Source organism: Astyanax mexicanus, chromosome 15, assembly GCF_023375975.1.
Source record: "Astyanax mexicanus isolate ESR-SI-001 chromosome 15, AstMex3_surface, whole genome shotgun sequence".
In the NCBI taxonomy this organism is placed as follows: Eukaryota; Metazoa; Chordata; class Actinopteri; order Characiformes; family Acestrorhamphidae; genus Astyanax; species Astyanax mexicanus.
The window spans coordinates 347,501-369,657 of NC_064422.1; the positions used below are offsets into that span (position 1 = coordinate 347,501).

General features: G+C 42.3%; 1 protein-coding gene across 4 annotated transcripts in view; it reads right to left on the reverse strand.

Annotated features, from left to right (window-relative positions):
* Window positions 1-22,157, reverse strand: part of LOC103042928 (uncharacterized) — a 142,181-nt gene that overhangs the window by 77,925 nt on the left and 42,099 nt on the right. The gene's annotated exons all lie outside the window — the stretch shown is intronic.

Below are 22,157 nucleotides of genomic sequence, written 5' to 3' on the forward strand. Positions count from 1 at the left end.
AAACTTTCTATCAGCTGTATGACCTTATTAAAATAAGTTTAGAAATGGTGTGACAGAATAAAAAAAATAATTTTTCACAACAAAACGAATGCATAATGTAAACACTTTGTTTAAAAACGTTACACTACTAAGAACATGTAAAAATGTTAAGAAAATAAATAAAACGAACAAACAAACAAAAAAAAATCATTTAAAATTGACAGTCTATAAAGTGTCTAAAAGTGTACTATCCCAATAAAGTGTTAAACAAACCAGAAAATGTTTTATATTCTTGTCAGGGCCAGACAGGAATGAGACTGGTGCAGATACAATAAAATAACTTTTATTAAAGTTATAGAGTAGACAGGGGTAGTCAACAGAAACAGGGTCAATACCAAAAATGCACAGTGTAGAGAAACCATACCATAACCGGAGGACAGTCCAGAGTTCATACACAGGTAGGCAGTATCACAGGGTAGGCAAAAATCCAGAGTACAATAAACAGTCCAGGTCATACACGGTAATCCAACACAAGGGAGCAGGCAAAAATCAAAGTCGGTAGAAAACAAAAACAGGATCATACACGGAGAATAGCAAGGGCAAGAGAAACGCTTTGTATTGTAGGATTTACCAAACAGATACTCGGCGAGGTGTGAGCGTGAGCATGGTCCTTAAATACTCTGAGTAATCAGTACTCGGGGCTTCCTGGTGGCGTCATGTGACGTGTCATGTGATCGGGAGTGTGTGTTGTGTCATGGAGTGGTGCGTTCTGGGTATTGTAGTTGTTACTGTGAGAATCGCAGATAGAGCTGGATGTGGGAGACACAGATGTGCTTTCAGCACCAGACATGACAGTACCCTCCCCCTGAGGGCCCGGAGCGGAGGCAGAACGGGGCCGACCCCGGCGACGACCACCCGGCGGACAGGGAGTACCGGCGGGAGGTGCAGGTGTCGGAGCGGAGGTGCCAGACAGACGGGGCTCACCAGAGCGAGAAACCCGACGAGTTGGAGCAGAGGAGGTCGGAGGACGCTTGGGACGTCCACGGGGCCTAGGAGCAGGCTTACCAGGAAAACGAGCATGAAACTCCACGAGCAAGGCAGGGTCCAGCACGTCTTTGGCAGCCACCCAACAACGCTCCTCCGGACCATACCCCTCCCAATCGATAAGGTATTGGAGTACACCCCCACGTCTGCGTGAATCCAGCACCTCCCGGACAGCATACGTGGACGACCCCTCCCCCTCCACAGCCGCGGGTGGAACATCAGCCGGTGCAGCGTCAGCGAGCGGACCCGGGACCATAGGCTTGAGGAGAGATACATGGAAAGAATTATTAACACGATACTGAGGGGGTAATTCCACCTTGTAAGTAACTTCATTAATACGTGACAAAATCTTAAGAGGACCAATAAACTTAGGCAGGAGCTTTCTACAACTACCCTCAAACCTAAAGTCCCGGGTAGAGAGCCACACCCGATCTCCTGGTTGGTAGTCTGGGTTGTCACCACGGTGCTTGTCAGCACGCTCCTTGTACACGCGCAGTACCTCAGAGACTTTACGATGCGTGTCTTCCCACACCTGCTCACTGCGCTTCATCCATTCATCCACAGCCGGCACATCAGTGGACACCGCTGTCCAAGGAGCTAGAGGAGGCTGAAAACCCAGAACACACTGAAAGGGGGTGAGGCCAGAGGTAGGGTTAACTAGGGAGTTTTGTGCTATTTCAGCCCAGACGAGGTATTGTGACCAATCAGTGGGATGTTTGAAGCAGTATGTGCGGAGGAATTTCCCGAGTTCCTGATTAACCCTCTCACATTGACCATTACATGTGGGGTGGAACCCAGAAGTGAGACTGACATGTACACCGAGATGTTCAAAAAATGCCTTCCACACACGAGAAGTAAATTGAGGACCACGGTCAGACAAAATATCTTCGGGGATACCAAAGTGTCTAAATACATGCATATAAATAGCTTGAGCAGTTTGGAAGGCAGTAGGCAGAGCTGGGAATGGAATAAATTTAACCCCTCTAGAGAAACGATCAACAATAGTGAGAACTGTAGTATAACCCTCAGATACAGGCAGATCAGTAACAAAATCAACCGCTATATGCGACCAAGGTCTCTCAGGTACAGGGAGAGGTAGTAGCTTACCGGCTGGAAGGGTTTTAGGCGTTTTACATTGCGCACAGACAGAGCAGGAGGTAACGAAAGAGTGAACATCAGCACGCATAGAATCCCACCAGTAACGGGCAGAGAGTAATTGTAAAGTGCGTGCGACACCAGGATGACCAGAGGTTAAAGCGGAATGAGCCCAGGTGATGAGCCTGTCTCGAAACTGAACGGGTACGAACGTTTTACCCTGAGGACAGTCCTCAGAATTGGGCTGATTAGCGTTACTTTGGCGAATCTGATCGTCTAACTCCCATTGAATGGTTGCGATCTGAACAGAGGGAGGAAGAATGCGTTCAGCCTCCTGGGGCTGGGATACGCTGTCCACAGTGCTGTAAACCCTGGACAGCGCATCAGCTTTAGTATTACGGTTTCCCGGACGGAACGAGATCGAGAAGTTAAATCTAGAGAAAAAAAGAGACCAACGTGCTTGTCTCGGATTAAGTCGTTTAGCCGTGCGGAGGTATTCCAAATTCTTGTGATCAGTATACACAGTAAACGGATGAACGGACCCCTCCAGCCAGTGACGCCATTCTTCTAGAGCTAATTTCACAGCAAGAAGTTCCCTATCCCCTATCCCATAGTTACGCTCCGCAGGGGAAAGCTTGCGTGAGAAGAAGGCTACAGGAAACAATTTGGGTGGCGACCCACTACGCTGAGAGAGAACCGCGCCAACACCCGATTCGGAAGCGTCCACTTCCACTACGAAGGGAAACTCGGGATTAGGGTGCCTAAGTACAGGGGCTGAAGTGAACGCAGCTTTCAGCTCACTGAAAGCGCGATCTGCTTCGGTTGACCACTTCAGGATTTTAGCAGCCCCCTTAGTGAGAGCAGTCAGGGGCGCAGCAATGGAGCTAAAGTTACGGATGAACCGCCTATAAAAATTAGCGAAGCCAAGGAATCGCTGGAGTTCTTTAATGGTCTGGGGCACTGGCCAATTAGTAACGGCAGTTACTTTCTCATCGTCCATAAGGACACCGGAGGAACTGATAACGTAGCCGAGAAATGTGACCCTTTGAGTGTGGAACTCACATTTCTCGGCTTTGGCAAACAGACTATGTTCTCTCAGGCGTTGGAGAACTTGGCGGACATGCTGAATGTGTGTGGGGAGATCTGGTGAATAGATAAGGATATCGTCTATAAAAAGGACAACAGAGTGATTAATGAGATCGCGAAATATGTCATTCATAAACGACTGGAATATAGCTGGGGCATTAGCGAGACCGTAGCTCATGACCAGGTATTCATAGTGGCCGTTGGTGGTGGAAAACGCCGTTTTCCATTCGTCACCTTCCCTGATGCGAATGAGATTATAAGCGCTACGGAGATCGAGTTTGGTGAAGTACACGGCATTACGTAACTGTTCGAGAGCTGCTGGGATTAACGGGAGCGGGTAAGCGAACTTTTTAGTAATGTCGTTTAAGCCTCTGTAATCTATGCAGGGTCTCAAACCCCCATCCTTCTTCTTCACGAAGAAGAAACCTGAACCATCTGGGGATTTGGATGGGCGAATGAAACCCTGCGCAAGAGCTTCACTAACATACTCTTCCATAGCCTTCTCCTCATCACGAGACAATGGGTACACACGAGCTTTGGGCAGTACAGAACCCTCTATTAAATCAATAGAGCAATCATAGGGGCGATGCGGAGGTAACTCGGTAGCTTTAGCTTTACTAAACACATCAGAAAAGTCATAGTACTCGGAGGGAATAGCAGGGGTATCTACAGAATTAGGGCTTTTGACAGAGGTAGATTGCAAAGTGAGTGAAATTAAAGATAAACAGTTCTCACGACAGAAAGGAGACCAGGCAGTGATATCTCCCAGGCTCCATGAAATGACGGGGTCGTGTGTCTTTAGCCATGGCGCTCCCAAAACCAGTGGATGTTCTGTGCGTGGGAGCACATAGAGAGAGAGCTGTTCCACATGTAGAGCGCTGGCTTGAAGGGTGAGAGGAAGAGTCTGCAGGGTCACAGGTTTGGAGCGTACAGTCTCTCCATCGATGGCATGGATGGAGATCGACTTGGAGAGAACTTTCGTGGGTATGGCGTGCTCCTCCACCAAATCCAGGCTGATAAAGTTCCCCTCCGACCCAGAATCTACAAGCGCTGAGACACAAAAAACATCCGTTGGAGTGGTAATAATAACAGGCAACTCGAAACATTTTTCTTTAAGTTTAGAAACAGGGGTACATACCACGTTAGCGCGTGGAGTACTCTCCACGCGCTGTCCCAGAGCAGACGCTTGAGCAGAATTGGGCCGGAGTTCACAGTTAGCCCTTAGATGACCTGGACCACCACAATAGAGGCACAGGTGAAGGCGTATGCGACGCTGCCTCTCAGCGACGGATAGTCTGGATCGTGTGATGTCCATGGGCTCAGGGCTGGGTGCAGGCACAGATTCCGGAACTGGATTCCCGGACTGGAGTTGCACAGGGCGAACCACAGGAGTGTGGCTAACAGCTTTGGGCTTACGGGAAAGAAGCTGATCCAGACGGATAGACAGAGCGATCAGCTGATCCAGGGTGAGTGAGTCGTCCTTGCATGCAAGTTCTCTTTGAATCTCGGGGTTAAGTCCGTGTCGAAACATGGAGATGAGAGCAGGGTCGTTCCAACCGCTGCTAGCAGCTAACGTACGGAACTCCAGAGCAAAGGCTGCCACAGATAGTTTACCTTGCTTCAAGGAAATCAGAAGCTCTCCACTAGATTGCCCATAGCGTGTATGATCAAAAACACTGCGAAAAATAGACAAAAAAGTGTCGTAGCTGGATTCAGAAATGCTTTCCCAAATAGCTGTAGCCCAGTCCAAAGCCTTGCCAGACAACCGAGAGATTATAAACCCGATTTTAGCTTTATCAGAAGCAGGAGGTGAGTTGCTAAAAAACACGGAGCACTGGAGCAGAAATCCATTACACTTCTCAGTGTTACCGTCATAGACCTCTGGTTTACACACAGCGAAAAAGGGAGTAGTGGGTTTGTTAGGACTGGCTACAGGGCTAACCACTGGGCTAGGGTTCTGGGTGGACAAACCCCGGAGGTGACTCATAATATCGGCTAGCTGCTGCTGTTGGTTAACCTGGTGGCGTGCTAGCTCATCAACAGCTTGGGTCACACCAGCGAGCGTTTGCTGGTGCTGACCTAGAAGCCGACCCTGGTTAGCCAAACCAGACTTAATAGACTCTGTATCCGCAGTCTCTGTCATTACGGCCGAGTATCTTGTCAGGGCCAGACAGGAATGAGACTGGTGCAGATACAATAAAATAACTTTTATTAAAGTTATAGAGTAGACAGGGGTAGTCAACAGAAACAGGGTCAGTACCAAAAATGCACAGTGTAGAGAAACCATACCATAACCGGAGGACAGTCCAGAGTTCATACACAGGTAGGCAGTATCACAGGGTAGGCAAAAATCCAGAGTACAATACACAGTCCAGGTCATACACGGTAATCCAACACAAGGGAGCAGGCAAAAATCAAAGTCGGTAGAAAACAAAAACAAGATCATACACGGAGAATAGCAAGGGCAAGAGAAACGCTTTGTATTGTAGGATTTACCAAACAGATACTCGGCGAGGTGTGAGCGTGAGCATGGTCCTTAAATACTCTGAGTAATCAGTACTCGGGGCTTCCTGGTGGCGTCATGTGACGTGTCATGTGATCGGGAGTGTGTGTTGTGTCATGGAGTGGTGCGTTCTGGGTATTGTAGTTGTTACTGTGAGAATCGCAGATAGAGCTGGATGTGGGAGACACAGATGTGCTTTCAGCACCAGACATGACAATTTTAGATTCTTTAAAGTAGAATCTCTTGCTTACATGGAATTCAGGCTTTCAGTTAACAGCTGTGCTGAACTTACTTAATCTTAAACAATTTTTCTTGCCCTCTTAATGTGTTTGAGAGCATCAGTTGTAAAGTTGTGAAGAGGTAGAGTTGATATACAGTAAATAGCTCTATTTGAGTAAAGTTCTAATCCATATGACAAGAACTACTCAACTAAGTTTAGAAAAAAATACTTTAATAAGTGAAGGTCAGTCAATACGAAACATTTCAAGAACTTTGAAAGTATCCTCAAGTGCAGCCAGGGCTACCGCTGCTAGCGGTTAGCAGCTGCTAGCGGTTAGCAGCTAACGCTCTAGCCTTAGTGCTGTATAAATTCAGGAATCTAAGATTACTGTAAATAAACAAAAGTGCTTTACTCACTTAAATAAGAAGAGAAATCTCCACCACCCAGTGGCGAGACCTGCTGAATTAGAAGTTCCTTATAGTGTCTCTTAAAATGTGCCTTATAATCCAGTGCGCCTTATGTATGAAAATAGACCTAAAAATAGAAGTTTATTGCCAGTGCGTCTTTTAATACGGTGCACCTTACAGTGCGAAAAATACAATATCGCTTCTCATTTGTTCTAGGTCATTATAATCAGACCTCATGACTGATAGAGTTGAGATTGGCTGGAACATTTTAATATAAAACATACGTGTATTTTAGCATAGGCAAGTGTCTTTTAAGAAGAATTTAAAAAGATATGCATTTTTAAGCAGAATCTTAAAATTAGCCTTTTTTTCCCTGAAGTTCTAACGAATATTTTTAATAATGGTAGTTTGAGTGTTCCTTGTACGATTACAACATTAGCTCTCTAAATATCTCTTTTCATATCCAAACAAATCCAGTAATTGTAGCTGAAATATCCATAAATGGATTGATGGTGAACTGAATTAAATGGAATAAGTGAAACTCAAAGTGAATTAAGATCTGAGATCTACACCTGTACGTATGTTACCTGCATCCTGAATGGCGGCGTGTTGGGATGTACCTATCCTCCGAGCGGCCGCAGTGCCAGCAGAAAACGGAATGGGCCTTTTTGCCGGGTCTCCTCTGGCTGACCCGGCTGACCCTACTGACGGTCGCAGCTCTAACGACCCCTCCACCTCGAGACCCTGCGGCTCCATGACCCTGCCTCCTACTCATTCCAGCAGTGCAGGTACAGCCCCCCAGTGCTCCCAGTCCCAGTCTGAGGTTAGTATCTGCTGCTACATTCTCTCCACAGCCTGTTCTCCAGTTCCCTCTAACACCAAAACACACACACGCCGTGTTCCTGCTCAGTATCCCTCACCACCACCCCCATCTCTCCCCATTACTCACTGTTTGTTCTGGAACTTGGCTGTTCTCTCGTTTCCTCTTTCCCCTCCCCTCCCTCTTTGTAAACTTTTTCAGCTCTCTCCAATGACCTTCTACACAATCAGGCATGAATGGGCCAGTAAAGATGGTGGCCTGAATCCCAGTATCGCTCTGGGCTAAGACCTTTTGCATTTACACTGTTTGTCTTGTATTTATCTAGAGAATTGTATTTACGTTATTGTGACGTTTTCCCTCACAGACATCTCAAACACTGCCTACCTTTGAGCCTTTCAATTCTCTGAGTGGGAGTTAACACTTAATCCCATTATGAATTGGTTTTATAATACAGATTTGACAAAATAAGGATCAATATAACAAGTCTTATGTGTCACAGCATACACTGTATAAATGTTTTGTGTGTAACAGTAGTTACTGGATTATGTTGGATAATAAACAAACAGCTCCCTCCTTCTTAGCAGTAAAAACACATCTTTAATTAAGTTAAGTCACAAGATTTTACTTAACCATTGTAAACACTATGTAGTAAAAAGCGATGGGTAAAATCTACCACATGCCAAAACTTTGAGTAAAATGTTTCTGATTGGCTACTGGCATATTTGTTTGCCCAACCTTTTGTAGTAGTCATATAGTTTGATTATACTAATAATTGTTAACTGACAATCATGTTAATATTATAAACTTTTGTAAGGAATTAGTTGGGTAATGTCAGATATAATGTATCCTATTTACTTCAGGGTGACTCATTTATTTAATTTAAATAGCCAAAAGAATTTAAAATGTTTTTGACAAACAATACCTCCCATATATATATAAACATTTTAAATTCTTTTGCCTATGATCTCTTAAATATATTAGAATTTAGACTGTATTTTTCGCACTATAAGGTGCACCGGATTATATTTTCGAGTCTATTATATATATATATATATATATATAATAGTATCAGAGCCTCTTAGGAACTCTGGAGGAGCTCTATTTGACACTGTAATGTTAAGTCACGCCCCAGGGCAGAGCTGTGACCTTAGCAAACATGGAATATTAAACATCTGTCAGCCAAAGCACAGAGTGAATTAATATTAGTAATATAACATTAATATTAGTGAGGAATTATATAGCATGATGCATTACATCACTGTTTTTATTACTGATTTATTGATTATCCAAGTTGTTGATTGATGAACTAAACCTAAATATTGATTTTAGCTAGAAAAATAACCATGATATATTATGATATTTACAGATATTCTCATGAAACACAATATGAATTGCTATGTTTTGAAATATTGATTAAAAAAATGCAATTTAAATAATCTTCCATGCACAGTACAGTGATTTCTATTCCATTTTGCTGCACATCCTTTATTTAAGCAGGATTTTATAAGCTCTGTACAGTGAACTGGACAGCTGGGTCGCACTGAGTTTAATACACTACCAATCAAAAGTTATCAATATTTTTTCCTTTTTTTTACCATTTACACTCTTCAGGTTCAGTCAATAACCTGAAATGGTACAACATTTTGCAGTAAAATTGCAGCATTTATACACGTACGCACAGCACATTTATACTTCATCATAATCATTAGAAAAAGACACAGAAACACAGATGAATCTGTAACTATTACAGATTAAATGATTTTCTTTGGAGAAATTACAGATGAAGCCAGAGAGCAATGAGTACTGCTTCCTACACTTTTAAAAAAAGACTACAGGATGGTGTTTGGCTGACCCACATGGCAACAGCACCTTTAGCTCAGCTAAGCATGGAACTTATGTCTGACAGGTGAAGAAGGGCCATACAGCACTGCTACTGGACTACTAAACAATAAGCGTGTTCTAAAACCTTCGACCGGTAAAGTATATTGCCAATATGATAGAAAATTGATCACAATATGATACAATGCCCACCTCTATTGTTAACTTTGTTTGAGGAAAAAATCTATTTTGACTACAATTTTTTTATCTGTACACAAAAATAAACCACATTTATAGTTACATACATACTTTAACTGGATATAGTATGTGAAGTTGCATAAATATGATTACATTACATACATTTAAACCTTTGTGGAAAAAATATATTTTGTTTTGAAAGATTGACATTTTTAGTCTGTCAGCACTACTGTAACTCACATTATTTTACATCCCAATTAGTTATATAATGTTTCTTTGTCTCAGTGTTCAGTGAGGCTAAATTCATCACAAGTTTTTACTGATAGTAGGGATGTGTTACATACCAACAAAGAACCCGTCTATCGTTATTTAAAACCTGTCCATTCTGTGTTTACAGTGTAAATGAAGTCTGCTCTGTACGTTACTATGGAAAACCTTTACAGATATGTCCAATCAGCACAGTCACCCTTTACTCAGTGATCTATCCTTACAAAATTTAACATTTTGTCATCTTACAACCACAAACGTAAATATTGAGATTGTATGTGATATACCAACACAAAGTAGCACATAACTGGGATGTGGAATGATATAAATATATGGTTTTCTTTCACATGTATGCTGTGTCTCCTACATGACTTGTGGCAAACTGCAAACGTCACTTCTTATGTTTTTCTTTTTCTTTTAAAAATGCTTTTAATCTTGCCACTCTTTCATAAAGGCCAGATTAAAATGTTGAGTTTTAATTCCACTTCATAATTATGTGCTACTTGTTGTTGTTGCTATTTGTGTAAGTTCATCATTTAAAATCTCAATAATAAAAAAGTCAGAAAAGTTTAAGGGGTATGAATACTTTTTCAAGCCACTGTATGTAGTATTACTTGGGTGGTATTCTCAGTCCAGAAGCAACACTGAGGTGTTTAAAACCTACAGCAGCACTGCTGTATCTGATCCATGCATGATTATTTTGGCATATTCTACAGAATCTGTGCCATTTCTGTTCCCAGGAAATTACATGTATAAATGTGCACCCAAAATAACTTTAAAATACAATTTATTAGAAAGCATAGTGTAAACATGCCTAAACACGGACCTAATTGCAAAAGTAAGATATGTAATAAAAAAAACTACTTAGAAAACTAAAAAAATAGCATTTGTTACCTGTCCCCTCTCCACTTTCCTAATACATATAATTAATAAAATCCTTTAGAGATATATTTTCTTTGCATTGTTGTGAGTCCATATCCAATTGTGTCCCTGGGTTTTACTCATTTCTGTTACCGTAACAAATTATCCCATCTTAAACATCTGGAACATCACATCTACAACAGGACGTGACATCAGCTGGTTCTCCTGAAGATCATGTGAAAACCAAAATTAAGTTCCCTCATTAGTTTTTCTTTATATTTGATCTTATTGTAACTATGATTGAGGAGCTCAATCTCAACACTCTGTGCTGTTACCCAAACTAATTCTTAGATCTTATTTATTTTTGAAGTAACAGTAGTAAGTGCCAGTAACAGGAGTGAGTGTCCATAACATGAGTGAGTGTCCATAACATGAGTGAGTTCCAGTAACAGGAGTGAGTGCCAGTAACAGGAGTGAGTGCCAGTAACAGGAGTGAGTGCCAGTAACAGGAGTGAGTGCCAGTAACAGGAGTGAGTTCCAGTAACAGGAGTGAGTGCCAGTAACAGGAGTGCCAGTAACAGGAGTGAGTGCCAGTAACAGGAGTGAGTGCCAGTAACAGGAGTGCCAGTAACAGGAGTGAGTGCCAGTAACAGGAGTGAGTGCCAGTAACAGGAGTGCCAGTAACAGGAGTGAGTGCCAGTAACAGGAGTGCCAGTAACAGGAGTGAGTTCCAGTAACAGGAGTGAGTGCCAGTAACAGGAGTGCCAGTAACAGGAGTGAGTGCCAGTAACAGGAGTGAGTTCTGAAAAATGAAAAATTTCTTTTTGGCTGACGTGAACAGGCCAGTCTATTGGTCCCGAAGCTGCTGGGAGACCTTGAATTATATATGGTCTGGCAAATTCGGCGCCACCTGTCTCTGGCTGTGGGGATTTGTGGGATCTCTGTGACTGCAGGCTGTTTTTTTGTAAAGCAGGTGTGTTGGACAGAGAGACCAAATCAAAACAATGAAGAGAAGAGGATAATGAAAAAAGAAAGAGAGTGGCCGGTACCAGACTGGACTCAGGGGGGTGGGGTGAGGTGGGCTTTTCTGCTGTAGTGGGCTTTAACGTGTGTCCCAGTAACTCAAATACAATAGGCTACTGTTCCTCTCACGCAAAGCAAGACCGAGAGACAAACTGCAGTGTAGTGAAGCGGTGGTCTCTCTCTCTCTCTCTCTCTCTCTCTCTCTCTTCATTTGCAGTTTAATACACATGGACATGCCTGATGTCTTTAACAGATACTAGTACTGTATTCCATGACTTCTGCCATGTCCCATGCAGGCTAATAAACACTGCACTGACTGTGTGTGGGGTCTCCTGTATTGAATGTACTGTATTTTTCGCACTATAAGGCGCACTTAAAATCCTTTAATTTCCCTGAAAATCTTCAGTGCGCTTTATAATCTGGTGCACCTTACTGGAGCACTCAGGGTTCCTCAGTGTAGCACTGTCGACTGACATTAGCCACTAACTGCTAGCGTTTAGCCACTAATGCTAATGCTCCAGCTTTAGTGGAAACCTGAAAATCTAAGCTTACTGTAAATAAATGGAAGCACTTTACTCCCCCAAATAAACAGTTTTAGGGTAGAAATCTGTGTGTATTTACATCCAGCACTTATTGTCTGAAATGCTGAATTAGAAGGAACACTTGGCAACACCCCTGTTTCTACCACTAGTTACTAGTATTTAGGCCTGTCACTATAACAAAATTTTCAGGACGATATATTGTCCCAAAAATGATTGGGATAAACGATAATATTGAAATTTTAAAGCGCCACTATAGAAAAGGCTTTTTCCTGCTTCTGTGCTCAAAAAAGGTGCTTTAAGACAGTGTGCCACACTAATAATATAATAGCATAATACTATTACACCATTTTACAGTTAAACTAACTTTATATTATTAAGAGCAGACATTGGGCTCCCAATATAAAAATATTTTAATATCCTAAATACTTGCAGTATTCCTGCAGATTTCTTTTTCTGATCATATCTGTTTATGCTGTAAAACACACATTAGCTTGGTCCATATGATGAAGACACACAGATAGCTCAGCAGGCCAGAGCTCTTGCTAAACATGTATTTTTTAATTTAACTGTCAGACAAATTCTGAGCAAGAAACACCAACGTTTACCGTGTTGGGTTTGAGGCAGGATCTCTCCGGGGGAACAATTTTTATATTCAATATTCAGCTGGATGAATTGGGCTGGATGGTTGTGCTTGAAATAAGATCTCAGGTAAGTAGTATTGCCGGCTTTTGTTTCCACTGAAACCTTGTAAACATACCGGCTGATTCCTGTTGATGGTTCTCCGCGCTCATTTGGCTTAAAGCCAAAATACTCCCGCACCGGAGCCGCGGAATGCGATTTTAAAACACAGCCCATTCCGGACTAAACTTCCCCAAACGTTCTCTAAAGCTGTTTAGTTTTGAGAAATCCAATTAGCCTCGAATATGTTCGCTAGCTAACACATCCCCACACACACACACTCCCCGCTGTGTGTGTACGTGCGTGCATGTTAGAAAGAGGGAAAAAGAGGGAAAAAGAGCATCACTGCACTGCAGTTTGTCTGCTGATCCTGCATTCTGCAACAATAAACTCAACAGACAGGTCAGAGATAAAGTTGTGGAGAAGTTTAAAGCAGGGTTAGCTTTGAGCATCCCAAAGATACAATCCATCATCTAAAAATAGAAAAAAAGTTTCCTATAACTACCAACCTACCAAAACATGGCCATGGTCCATCCAAACTGACAGATCAAGCAAGGAGAGCACTGGTCAGAGAAGCAGCTAAGAGACCCAAGGTCACTCTGGAGGAGCTGCAGAGATCCACAGCTCAGATGTGGATTATAGTGATAGTTGGTGCCAGGTGGATGGGACATTCCATTACTGAAGTTGTGCATCTTAAGTAACTTTGAAGCACTGTTGTAAGTCGCTCTGGATAAGGGCGTCTGCTAAATACCATAAATGTAAATGTAAATGTAAATGTAAATGTAAATGTGAGTGTGTAGCGGCACGTCACTGCTCACTATTACTGCTGTATAAACTCTGCGTGCACTACAGTTCCTAACCGGTAGATGTCGCTGTCCGACACATCCGGCGAGAGCCAGCGAGAGAGCAGCGGGACTCGCTCTCTCCTGTAAACAAATCCACACGGAAACATGCAGCTGTTATTGACGTCGGCAAAATTATTGTGATAAAAAAACATTATCGTATGATAAGTTATCGCGACAGGCCTACTAGTATTGCTTCAAATGCGCCTTATAATTCTGTGCGCCTTATGTATAACAACAGATCAGAAAAAACATGTTTATTGATAGCGCGCCTTATTATCCAGTTTGCCTTATAGTGCGAAAAATATGGTAAACTTAATTTCTGCTAGAGTTGCAAGAACAACTCGTGCCACTGTGGATGGTAATATTAGTCGTCTATGATGTATTCCCATTAAACATGTGACACTGCGGATTAAGAAATGTTAAATGCCTGCACAACTTCAGTAATGGAATGTCCCATCCACCTGGCACCAACTATCACTATAATCCACATCTGAGCTGTGGATCTCTGCAGCTCCTCCAGAGTGACCTTGGGTCTCTTAGCTGCTTCTCTGACCAGTGCTCTCATTGCTCGATCTGTCAGTTTGGATGGACCATGGCCATGTTTTGGTAGGTTGGTAGTTATAGGAAACTTTTTTTTTATTTTTAGATGATGGATTGTATCTTTGGGATGCTCAAAGCTAACCCTGCTTTAAACTTCTCCACAACTTTATCTCTGACCTGTCTGTTGAGTTTATTGTTGCAGAATGCAGGATCAGCAGACAAACTGCAGTGCAGTGATGCTCTTTTTCCCTCTTTCTAACTTCTCTCTCTTTCTCAGCTTAGGCTAAATTAACTTCTGACAATTATTTAAAATGTACAGTGTAATACACATGGACATGCCAAATGTCAATAACAGGAACTAATACTGTGTCCCATGACTTTTGCCATGTCCATGCAAGCTAAAGAACACTGCACTGACTGCGTGTGGGGTCTCCTGCATTAATTGTGGATGTGTTGATTTCTGCTAGTCTCTGTTTGCATGGACAACTCAAGCCAAATGCCGCCGGTTACATTCATTGCCTCCCCTCTGCACTGCACTGTCCACTGTTGGTGGTAATAATAACCTTCTATAATGTATCCCCATCAAACATGTGACACTGTGGATCAAGGAATGTTAAGTGCATGCACAACTTCAGTAATTAAATGTTCCATCCATTTGCACCATCTTATCACTTTGCTATAAGCAACCAGTATTTAACCTCACTCACTATAACAAGATATCACCTAACAACTAATACAGGTGCAGGTGTTCCCAATCCTGTGCCAGTGTCTGCAGAATAGGAGAAAAAAGGTTTAACAATAAAGCTAAAACCAGGAACGGAGTCTACTACCATAAATGGAAATCCACTAAAAATATATCCAGTACCAGTCAAAGGTTTAGATACACCTTAAAATCAGTGGTTAAAAAAATTAAAATTCATTATTTTAAAATGTTCTGCATTGTATATTATTACTAAAGTCACCCAAAGTATAAAAAAAACAATATAAAAATATTTTATTTAGAAAACAAAAAAGTGTGTTAAATAGATAGTAGAGTTGGTATACAAAGAATTGAATCCATATATTATAAAAAGCACTACTTCAATCCCCCAAAAAAATTATATTTTTAGAGTATCCTCAAGTGCAGTCTAAAAGACTATTAAAAACGCTATGATAAAACATACTCATTAATCAGGAGTATTTTGGTTTGTTTAACACTTTTAAGTTTACTACATGATTCTATCCTAGTCTGAATGACTTCAGTATTAATTTACAATGCAGGGGAAAAATATGATTCAAACATTTGATAAGAAAGTATGTCTGAACGTTTATTATTAACTTTTGGACATACTTTTGGAGAGCCTTAAACCTGAAATAATCATTGAGCAGTAATCATAATGCATGTTCTATGAGTGAATATCTTATACTTGCTCCAGATACAGGAAATAAATGGCTGTTTGTTGCCACCTAGTGGTTCCTTTAGAATATTGCATGTCAAATAAAATCCAACAGTCCAGACAAATCCCAGACAAAACCACAAATCCACAAAACCACCAGTACTTCATCCCTGGACTATAATAAACAATTACCTGTACACAAGGGTTGTTAACTATATAGGATGTATATAAAAAATAAACTGGGGTGAATTGTGCTGTATGAATTCAGCAGTGCTATATGAATAAAGCCATAGTGGCGTCTATTAAATGTGTGTGTGTGTGTGTGTGTGTCTGTGTGTGTGTGTCTGTGTGTAGAAACTGTAGCATCTATTTTGCCCCAGCAACAGCAAAGCTCGGTGACCTTCATCTCACTTTCACACACACCTGCCTCAATACATACACACACACACACACACACACACACACACACACACCTGTCTAAAGAGGAACAGCCCGCTGCTTCCCTGGCCTGGCAGCATGTCTAAAGCTGCAGCTTCTGCATTAAAACCTTTATACCTTTATACAGCCACTTAGCTAGCATTTGACCTGCTCTGCAGCAGCAACAGAGCTAAAAATGACTGGGAGAAAAACTAGGAACATTTCAGATCTTATACATAACCAGTACCAGTAATTTAGGTATTTATTTAGTATTTGCGGTGATATTAACGGAAACAAATCTAAACCTACATGGTTCTGTGTGAAAAAGTGTTTACCCCTAACCCTAATATTTGGTTGTTCCACCCTTAGCAGCAACAACTGCAGCAAAGCGTTTGCTGTAACTTGCAGTGAGTCTTTTACAGCACTGTGGAGGAATTTTGGCTCCACTCTTGTTGGAAATTCTTTGGGAGCATCCTCCTGTGTTTTAACGGACACACCATCACAACAGCCACCCTTCCATCAAATGCAACCCAACTAAACTTTACAACTCTTCTTTACAATTGTTGTAATTCCACCAGATTGGAGGGTTTTTCCAGCATGAAGCACCTTTTTAAGGTCATACCTCAGCATCTCAGTCGGATTCAGGTCAGGACTTTGACTAGGCCACTCCAAAGTCTTCATTTTGTTTTCCTTTAGTCATTCAGAGGTGGACTTGCTGGTGTGTTTTAGATCATTGTCCTGCTGCAGAACCCCTGTTCGTTTCAGCTTGAGGTCACAATCAAATGGACGGACATTCTCCTTCAGGATCTTTTGGTAGACAGTAGAATTCATGGTTCCATTTATCACAGCAAGTCTTTAAGGTCCTAAAGCAGCTAAACAGCCCCAGACCATCACACTACCACCACCATGTGGTACAGGACAAGGTGTGATGTCCTTTATAATGTGGTGTTATTTTATGCCAGATATATTGGGACAAACACCTTCCAAAAATTGTAACTTTTGTCTTGTCAGTCCACCAAGTCTTTGGGATCATCAAGATGTGTTCTAGAAAAATTGAAGTGAAGTAGTGTTTTTTGTCCTAGCTCTCTTCCATGCAGGTCATTTTTACCCTGTCTCTTTCTGATGGAGCAACCCGGCTTCTCTACAGTGAGAGCGGACAGGGACCCGGCGCTATGCGGGAAGCGGAAAGGTGGGGGGATCGCGCTTTTCATTAACAACAGATGGTGCAACCCTGGACATGTAAACGTGAAGGAGGTGATCTGCTGTCGGGATATTGAACTGTTAGCGGTGAGTCTCCGACCTTATTACATGCCGCGGGAGCTCTCTCACGCGATCCTCGTCTGTGTTTACATCCAGCCGAGAGCGGACGTACAGGCGGCGTGTGACGTCATCCACTCCACCGTCGCAGCGCTGCAGACACAGCACCCTGACGCCTTCTATGTGATTACTGGTGACTTTAATCACGTAACGCTGGACTCTACCCTGCCTGCCTTTTTCCAGTTTGTGGACTGTCCCACCAGGAAGAACAGAACCATAGACTTGCTGTATGCTAATGTGAGGGATGCATACAGGGCTATTCCACTACCACCGCTGGGGAAATCAGATCACAATCTGGTGTTCCTGCAGCCTCAGTACAAACCACTGGTACTGAGGCAGCCCACTACCACACGCTCATTCAGAGTCTGGTCTCCTGAAGCAGAAGAAGCCCTAAGGGACTGCTATGACACCACTGACTGGAGCGTGCTGCTGCACCCACATGGCGAGGACATTGAGGGGGTGACTCACTGTGTTACAGACTACTTGAATTTCTGTATGGATGTTGCTGTTCCCACAAAGACTGTACGCTGCTTTCCAAACAACAAACCCTGGATTACCAGCTCCGTCAAGGACCTCCTCAACCAAAAGAAGAGGGCGTTCAAAGATGGAAACCTGGTAGAGCTGAAGCGCGTACAGGGGGAACTCAAGGTACGTCTTAAAGAGGCCAAGGAGTCTTACAGGAAAAAGGTGGAAAGAAAGCTGCAAGATAACAACACGAAGGAAGTCTGGGGTGCGATGAAAACCATCACTGGGTGCAAGAACAACAGCGGCAACCCAGTAGATGGGGGTGTGGACAGAGCAAACCAGTTCAACAACTTTTACAACAGGTTTGACTGTCCTGCTCCTGCTGCCCCCTCCTCCTACCCTCCTGCAGCATCACCAACATCTTCTCCATCTCTACCATCATCACCACCATCTCCATCACCTTCAACTCCAACTCCACCATCTTCATCATCATCATCATCATCATCATCATCACCACCATTACCCTCACCTCCATCTTCACCACCACCACCACCCTCATCACCTCCATCATCATCTTCATCACCCTCACCTCCACCATCTTCATCACCACCATCACCCTCACCCCAATCATCTTCTTCATCATCATCATCACCACCATCACCCTCACCCCCACCATCTTCTTCATCATCATCATCATCATCATCACCACCATCAACACTATCAGCTAGCAGACAAATCAGCTCCTCCAGTCCACCAACCTTTACTGCAGACCAAGTCAGGAGACAGCTGAGGAGACTTCACCCCAGGAAGGCAGCTGGCCCGGACAGAGTGTGCCCCAGAATGCTCAAGGCTTGTGCTGTTCAACTGGGTGAGCCCCTCCAACATGTGTTTAACCTGAGTCTGCGTCTAGGGAGAGTTCCTGCCACGTGGAAGACAACCTGCCTCGTTCCAGTTCCTAAGAAGGCACACCCGAAGGAGCTGAATGACTACAGGCCGGTTGCTTTGACATCTCACGTGATGAAGACCATGGAGCGACTGCTGCTGGACCACCTCAGACCTCAGGTCCACCATGCTGAGGACCCACTGCAGTTTGCGTACCGGGAAAAGGTGGGAGTGGAAGACGCCATCCTCTATCTTCTGCACAGAGCTCACTCTCATCTGGACAAGGGGGGAGGTGCTGTGAGGGTCATGTTCTTCAACTTCTCCAGTGCCTTCAACACCATCCAGCCCCTACTACTGAGAGACAAGCTGATGAAGATGGAGGTGGACATGCACCTGGTCACCTGGATCACTGACTACCTTACTGGGAGACCACAACATGTCAGGATCAGGGACTGCTCCTCTGACACAGTGATCAGCAGCACAGGAGCACCACAGGGGACTGTTCCCTCTCCAGTCCTGTTCACACTGTACACATCAGACTTCAAATACCACTCGGAGTCATGCCACATGCAGAAGTTCTCTGACGACACTGCAATCGTGGGGTGTGTGCGTAATGGTGATGAGAGGGAATACAGAACCCTGGTTGAGGATTTTGTGGTGTGGTGCAAAACGAACCATCTACAGCTGAACATCTCCAAAACCAAGGAGATGTGCATAGACTTCAGAAGGTCCAGGCCCTCTGCTCAGCAGCCAATCTCCATCGAGGGGGTCGACGTGGAAGTGGTCAAGTCCTACAGATACCTTGGTGTGCACCTGGACGATAGGCTGGACTGGTCAGTGAACACTGACTCCCTCTACAGGAAGGCACAGAGCAGACTGTACTTCCTCAGAAGGCTTGGGTCCTTTAACATCTGCCAGAAACTCCTGCTGATGTTCTACCAGTCTGTGGTAGCCAGCGTCCTCTTTTACACTGTAGTGTGTTGGGGAGGCAGCATCAGCAAGAGGGATGCTGGACGACTGGACAGGCTGGTGAGGAAAGCTGGTTCTGTGCTGGGATTAGAGCTGGAGTCCTTAACACCACTGGCAGAGAGGAGAGCCCTCAGTAAGCTGCTGAACATCATGGACCATGTTCACCACCCTCTGCACAGCACCATCACCAGGCAGAGGAGCTCATTCAGCGGCAGACTGCTGTCCCAGTCCTGCTCCACAGACAGACTCCGAAAGTCTTTTGTTCCTCAGGCCATAAGACTTTTCAACTCATCTCAGCACAGCAAACTGAAGACTCTGTGAAACTTTTTCTTTCCAGCAATTCTGGCCACACCATGGACATACCCCCATCTATGGTCACACTATCATGCTGATGCCCATAACACTATTTTTATAGTTCTACCCTATTTTGCACTAGTAGTTCATTCACTAGTTCATTCATCTACTGTTTACGTATCATTTGCACTGCTAAATTTAAATTATTATATTACTGTGTTTGCACTTTCTGTATGGCGGACATCAGTTATCCTTATCCTTACTTTATGCACATCAACTGGTGTTCGCTGTCTATTGTGTTCAACTGCACTACCTCCATTTTACATCACACACACACACTAAAGACTGTACTTTTATAATTTCATTTTATTTTTTATTTTGTTGTATTTATATGTATCATTTATATTTTTTATCTTTTTGTAACTTTGTGTACTATACACACCTGCTGCTGGATGTCAATAATTTCCCCTCAGGGATCAATAATCAATCAATCAATCAATCAATCAATCAATCAATCAATCTATCAATCTATCAATCTATCAATCTATCTATCTATCTATCTATCTATCGTGGAGGCATGAACACTGACCTTAACTGAGGCAAGTGAGGTCTGCAGTTCTTTGGATGCGGTTGTGGGGTTTTTTCTGACCTCTTGGATGAGTCGTTGTTGTGCTCCTGGGGTAATACTGGGCGGCAGGGAAGGTTCACGACTGTTCACATTTTTGTCATATGAGGATATTGGCCACCCACTGTGGTCCCAAAAAGTGACTTTCTATCCTATCACAGACTGATAGATCTAAATTACTTTCTTTCTCATTTATTCCTGAATTGTTTTGGATACTGATATGATGTCTAGATGTTTTGGTCTTCGCTTTGTCAGGCAGGTCATGTTTAAGTGATTTCTGATTGAGAACAGGTGTGGCAGTAATCAGGTCTGGGCGTGGCTTGAGAAATTGAACTCAGGTGTGATAAACCACAGTTAAGTTATGTTTTAACTGAGGGTAAACACTTTTCCACACAGGGTCATGTAGGTTTGGATTTTTTTTCTCCATTATTAATAAAACCTTTCAATAAAAAAGTGCATTTGTTTTTACTTGTGTTGCCTTTAAATAATAGTTAAATTAGGATAATCTGAAACATTTAAGAGTGACAAACATGCAAAAAAAACACCACTGTATCTGATGTAAGTGATGACAGATGGTTTGGGAATCATATCTAGGCATATTTTGAGCCTATACCCTGTGTACCACCCTACAGTCAGTGCAAACATGCAGCATTTATGACTCAGGGTTGGAGCTTGTCTTGGGACTGGTGCAAGCTACAGCTTTTACAAACATTAGTGAGTAACACTCTTTACAGTAAGTGTTGACTAACTAACATGAATTAATGCATTAGTTACCATGAATAAGACATGAGGTAATCCATTAACAATGCTGCTTAGGTAATGTTAATTAAACACGGGACTACAGCTTTAATTAATGTTACTTTCACATTACAAGTCAATCATTTGTTAAGATAAACAATAAATTATATACTTTATTATCATATACTTTACTAATGTAACAAGTAACAACTGCATTAGTTAATATCTTCTTGTCATTTGCTTGTGTGCTGCAGTTATGAATACGATAATACTTAAATATTTATTAAGTAAATATTAGTCTGGATGGTGCTTATGCTTCATTTCATCATATATATGTGTGAGTGTGTGTGTATGTGTGAGTGTTTGTTGGAATTTAACTGACATGTAGAAATTATAAATATAAACCATGATTAACCAATAATGCCTTTTTAAAGCATTATTAACATCTGTCAATTAACATTACTAAGCACTTATACAGCTCTGTTCAGTATAATAAATATACCTGATGTAAATTGAAAGTAAAATAATTCTAATCCATGTACAGATGTATTTCCAACAGAAGTAAAAATGTAAAATATATAATATTATATTAGTTAACTGACATCAGTAAATAAAATAAGTAACTGGCTACCGCTGCATAAATGTTATCACAGCCAAATATATTTATAACTAATATTTAATGAATAAATATTTAACAATGACTGCATGCATAGCTGCAGAATATAAACAAATGACAAGAAGAGCAGTTGTTACTTTTGTTACTTAATGTTTACCGAACATTACTTAACATTATTAATGAAGTGTATGATTTATTGTAAATCTTAACAAATGCTTTAGAAAACTAAAATAACATTAGTTAATGCTGTAATTTAGTGTTTAATTAACATTACCTAAGTATTAATGTATTACCTCATGTCTTATTCATAGTAACTATCGTAATGCATTAACTTAATGTAAAGTGTTAGCTTGACCGTGCTCTCTCTGCTCTCCCCACTCGGTAATACTGCATCAGCAGCAGTTCAAAAAGAGGTGATGGCTGACTTCACATGTATCGGAGGAGGCATGTGCTAGTCTTCACCCTCCTGATATTGGGGCATTACTAGTGACAGGGGGAGTCCTAACAAGTGGGTTGGGTAATTGATCTTGTA